At 43.9% G+C, this 5,413-nt stretch overlaps 1 long non-coding RNA gene across 2 annotated transcripts; it reads left to right on the forward strand.

Annotated features, from left to right (window-relative positions):
- The first annotated feature begins 1,752 nt into the window (after positions 1–1,752).
- On the forward strand, positions 1,753–5,161 carry LOC119393725 (uncharacterized). Of its 2 annotated transcripts, none has more exons than XR_007416209.1 (3): positions 1,753–1,969; positions 2,663–2,789; positions 5,002–5,161. It is a non-coding gene; the product is annotated as an uncharacterized LOC119393725 (long non-coding RNA). The 2 variants fall into 2 exon arrangements; XR_007416208.1 differs by lacking the exon at positions 5,002–5,161 and adding an exon at positions 3,551–3,616.
- Positions 5,162–5,413: the final 252 nt, after the last annotated feature.

The following is a 5,413-nucleotide window of genomic DNA, read 5'->3' on the forward strand; positions in this document are numbered from 1 at the left end:
ATGAGCTACTGGTGTGATGAATACTAGGTCGATATAACAGGATCCTCTTCTCCGCTATTGTTTACATAATATTTAGTTACACTCCTTCTTTATATCGAATTTTCTTACCTTACGGCCTTATTACACCCTCTCTGCGCAACTAATGAAGTGCAGAAGTACAAAGCGATGGGCTGGCGTCATCTAATAAGGCGCTAATTGAGTTAAATGCAACAATATACACGAGTCTATATGATTGTCTTAATATTGACGTGCTGCTTGTTTAATACAGTAAAACCTCGGTGATACGAATCTCGCGGGGTCACCAAAAATATTCGTATCATCCAAAATTCATATCACCAGAAAACATGGAAAATTAATATGGGAAAAAATAATGTTGGCATACGTTTTGATTTAGTGTTTCTCATGCCCGGAGGGACGTCATCAACAGCGCTGAATGATTGCCAGTAAACTATTTAGACGTCAATGAATGATCATACTTGTATTCGTAAATACACGGTGCGTGCGCGCGTGTGTAAATAATGAACCAGATGTGCTGTGACGCGTGACCGCTAGTAGCCTCTTCCTAATCGTACTACGCTTTTTTGCATGACACTACAGTACTGCGGCGAAAGTAACCTAAGAAGCGCTTTGCACGCGATAGATGAAGGACAGAAAATTTTAGAGTCTCTGTCCTTTGTTGCTGTTATTTTCTTATCACAGTGGTGTTGGGGTCGCATTTCGGGAGATTTACGGCCGTGCCCGCACAGTCGGGAGGTTTGCTCAAAATTCGGGAGTCTCCCGTGAAATCAGAGTTGGCAGGTGTGCGCGTACTGTGGGAGGCCTAGCTCCTTCGCCAAGACAGTCCGCTTCGTCTCTCGGAGTCTTCGTCCACCTTTCATGGGACTCCATGATGGACCCGCAGCCCAAGTTTCAGTCTTGTTTCACAGAAAGTCTGATTGCGAGGACATGGCTTGCATTGACGTTGTAGGAACGTGTTAACGCAGTACAAAGGCTGCCTCGAGCACAGCAGCACGCGTGAAAGCGTTGAAAAAAAAACAGAAAAGAAACGCGGCGTCAAACACATCTGTACTCTAAACGCGAAGGCGCATAACGGCCTCCAAGATTCGGGCGCACAATCTCGGAGGCATCACTCCACCGTTGATGGTCACGCAGCGCGCATGCCCGCGCCCGCGCCCGCGCCCGCGCGGGACTGCCGCGTCTTCCGCGACAGCACCTGTTCGTACCTGTGCGCTGGCGTACGTTCGTATGAAACGTCGCGGGGTGAAAGTCGGTTCGCAACAACCGCACTCCAATACATTGCAGGCTAATGGGCCTCGGCCGGGACCACAGAAAAATTCGTATCACCCCGAAATTCGTACGAGCCGTGATGGTATCACCGAGGTTTTACTGTACCGCCGCCATGTCACATCTAGCAAACAGCAATGACCGCATCACCAGCTTTTTCCAGTACCACAGGACAGATACACGATACAACCGGCACCGTGGAGCAGCATGGGACGAACCTGGGTACACGATCTGACCGGGACCAAGAGAAATAGAGTAAAGGGCGAGGCAGTTAAAGAGATGAATAGAGATGGCAAACAGCCGCGAGTATCGATTTGTGTTTGCGCGGGAAGGCGAGTTTCGGTTTCCGCTTGTTCCTCCGCCGAAATCCGGGTGTGATAGAGGCGCTGCTGGCGCCGGCCACGAGGGTGCGCCAGTGGAAAGGATCCAAGGTGCGCGAAAGGGAGCCGCGAGTCCGCACCGTTCAAGCCAGTGCGCGTGGTTGCGCCGTGTAGCCTGGCCAGTTCAGCGTGCACGCACGAAAGCATGTTGTCGCTGCACTCTGTGACAGCGACGTCAAGCCAATCTTTCACAATGCAGGAACGCTGGAAGATATTCATATTAGCCATCGCACGCTTCTTGCTAAAACTGCATTGAGTCACTGATGACACAGTGGGTGGCAATTTGTTTGAAGCGCTCAAGAACGGTGAGTGGCAACCGAAACGATTTTTTATGGCGAGAACTTTTAGTTGCTGACAGATATCCTAGCTGACGTACCTTTTGATGAGTTGATGAATTGGTAAAAACGAATATCGAGAATTAGAGATCTTTTTTTTACTTCGTTTCTTTGTGGCGCTCAAATTAAACGTCTTGTTTAGATAGCCAACCAATGCAGCTCCTGAATTGCTCGACGTCTCGAGATGTGAAGTGTTTTCATTCACCAAAACTTACTCTTTTCTCTCCCATGCATCCCTCTCTGATTATCAGTAAACAAAACTATTGGTTACTATAGGTGACAATGTTTCTTTCGGGGTTTTCATTTCGATATTCCTGTTGTCTTCTTCGTACGACAAAGTTCCTCCGTCCTCTAAGTCGCGTAGGTTGAGTTTCTTCCCCTTGTGGAACATAAACTAAAAGTCTAACTTTTTTTAAAAAATCCTTCATTCATCCCGCAAAACTGACGCGATTGCAGATGACGAACAGGTACAGTCGGCAGCTGAATACCATCCGCAAAACCTTGCCTGCTTTTCCCTTCGCTTTTCCATATTTATTTATCCCTTCCCCTGTTAAATAGTTGGGTAACAAACTTGATCTCTCAATGCTGGTTAACCTCTCTGGCTCTTCCTCATTTATCTTTCTCTCTCTCTCTTTCTCTTTTGTGCAACTGTGGCGGTGCCAGTGGAGAGCTGATGCTTTCAATTGATGTCACTTCTACACGTGTGAAGAACACAACAGTGAGCCTATGGCCCAATTTTATCATCGGTCCTTCGATTTACCGGACATAGATGCAGAAGACATTACTAAGGGTAAGTGCACAACGCATATTCTCTTGTCCATTTTATTTCAAGAAAACTGTTTTTGTGATCACTTTGATTCATCAACGCTCGATGTCGTTTTTTTTCTTTTTTTACATTCACATTTTGCGTAAACCGGCAGTTGTAAATGACAACGAAACCGTGCCCTCTATTTTTACTAGCGTGAAGACCAATAAAAAGTGCGCCTTTCACGCAGACTTATTATTTGTTCATCACATAAAACTCACACAACGGGCACAAACCCGAATAGTGATGCTAAACAGGCGCAACGTGAACACGTTGTGCTTCACTACACTGATCCGAAAAGCTGCATTCAAGCAAAAATCGGCTGATACGACAGAATAACTGTGTACCTGCGAAATAATTTTAGTCATTTTAGTTAGCATTTTAGGCATCATTTTAATCAAGCAATAGATTCAGCACTTCAGCTGACTTTAGATTAACTAAATTGTTTAGGCTTTATATGAAAAAAATATTTATATCACTGGGTAATGAGAGCAAAAGCCGTCTTTGATACATCTGTTCCTACCACTCAATACTAAAGGTAAATAAGAACTTTTAATGTTTTAAAAGCGAATTGCTGCCACATTTCCTAAGCATTCAAGCATTACGTGGCTGCAACACTGTAAGCACGGTAAAAATATAGGAGAAGCTTTTGTTGTTTTATATTAGACTTCGAGGCTATATATGCATGCAACTGGTACGTGACACGGTGTTCTTAATTCCAGAAATTTTTTTTTTGAAAACTCTAGCCTTACAAGCAAGCTGACATTTCACTTAGGATTTGCCGAACGCAAAAGTTTACACTGCAGTTAAGGTAAGGCATTGATATGGCTCTTTCATTGCTTAGGTATGTGATAGCCTGCTTTTTATTTAAGCATAACATCAGTGGGGCAAAGTAATGAACGATAATGTTCATTGGCTGAGCTTTTTGTTCAAATATATTTTCATACCTGTGCGCTATTGCGTTAGTTTAAAAAACTGCAGTAATGCCGAATATTCCCGTGGTATTCCTTAGCTTTTGCGGAAGAGTGCACGCAGCGTGAATGCGCTCAGAACTCGAGCGAAAAAAAAAATGTTTTCATCAGGCGCGTATTATAACCAGGAGTTACATTACAATTTTTTGTAAAGGTAAATTTCAGCTAATTGTGATATTGCACATATTATTAGCGAAGGCCACTAGCCAATGCCTGAAAATATTTAAGGCAAGGTGTTTCTTTATATACGGCATACGGAACGAGATAAACTTCCGCTGCACAAAATAAATTTTAAACGTTCGCTATAGTTTATTCAACCGCTGACGTGGCTTTGTTTTTCATTTGTTTTATTTCAAGCTTGCGAAACTCATTCGGTAAAAACAAGAGTTATATAGTGACGTACGCGATGGTTTACAAGATCGTGTTTTTACGTGTGTAAATTTGTCAAATTTCAGAGTCTTGAACATAGTGAACACAGCGCAAGTATGACGCGGACGCCAGAAAAATAAAAGACACACCACAGCGCTGACTCGCAATTGACTTTATTTCATTCGAAACTATATAAGCAGCTAAGTACTAGCAATCTATCACCATTGTGACCACACCTAAAAAACGCCAGTAAGCGACCATCTTGTTAAAAAAATACACGTGTACAGCTCCAGAAAAGAATTAGTGCCCCTTTCATTGTCTTGCATGGTAGCGATTTCCAATATTTACAACGCTCGATACCATAGCACTTTTTTGGTTGTGGACCTGCTTTTTGTTTAAGTACCACACATGCTACACGCGCTACCGTCACACATGCTAGCCAATGTGGAGAGCGTATACAACGGGTTTAAACTGCGCGTTCTACCCCCTTATATTGGAAAATCAGTCAAGGCCGTGGGTCAGCATGAACTTACAATGCGGAAGCACGCTTTATCTCCGCCATGGGTTAGCCAGGTATTGTACTATTTCAGGAATTGTCGCATACTCATGCTAGGTGGGAAGTCCGCTTTGCTTCCATAATGGGTCGATCCGGTATTGTGCTATCTATGACGTAGGCACACGTTCTTTTATTCGGCCACCATTGCCAACTAGATGTTTCTTTTGGGCCGACTCGTCAAATAATGCTACGCATTAACATAGCCCGAGTGTAATTTATACGGGAGGATGTGTTTTCTCATACATTCAGTAAAAGTGCATTGCCATGGTAACCTATATCTCTACGCACCGTTTGTTTTCAGGGTTGGCTGACGATGCGAATGACCTACATGAGCCGACAATGCCGTTCTTGGGTTGACATGGGATGGACGTCCGGTAGTGCCAATATGATGACCTTGAAGAATGTAATGCGTACGTTCTTTAAGTGAATAAGTAAAGATATAATGGGAACTCACAGCCCTATTCCCCTTCCCTTCGTTCCTTGTGTTGATTACGGAGTCAAGCGCCATGCTTACACAGGCTTTCGTTCAAGATATTTATAGCGTGAAGACTTTGACGAACTGTCTCCATGTTGATAATTAATGTACAATTGGACTAGTGTAGGAATAATAATTTCAGGAGTTGTACCTGCCCGAAACCACGATATCATTATGAGGCAAGGCGTAGTGCAGCGCTCTGGAAATTTCGACCAAGACTGCTTCCTTAACGTGCACC

Source organism: Rhipicephalus sanguineus, chromosome 5 (assembly GCF_013339695.2).
Source record: "Rhipicephalus sanguineus isolate Rsan-2018 chromosome 5, BIME_Rsan_1.4, whole genome shotgun sequence".
NCBI lineage: Eukaryota > Metazoa > Arthropoda > Arachnida > Ixodida > Ixodidae > Rhipicephalus > Rhipicephalus sanguineus.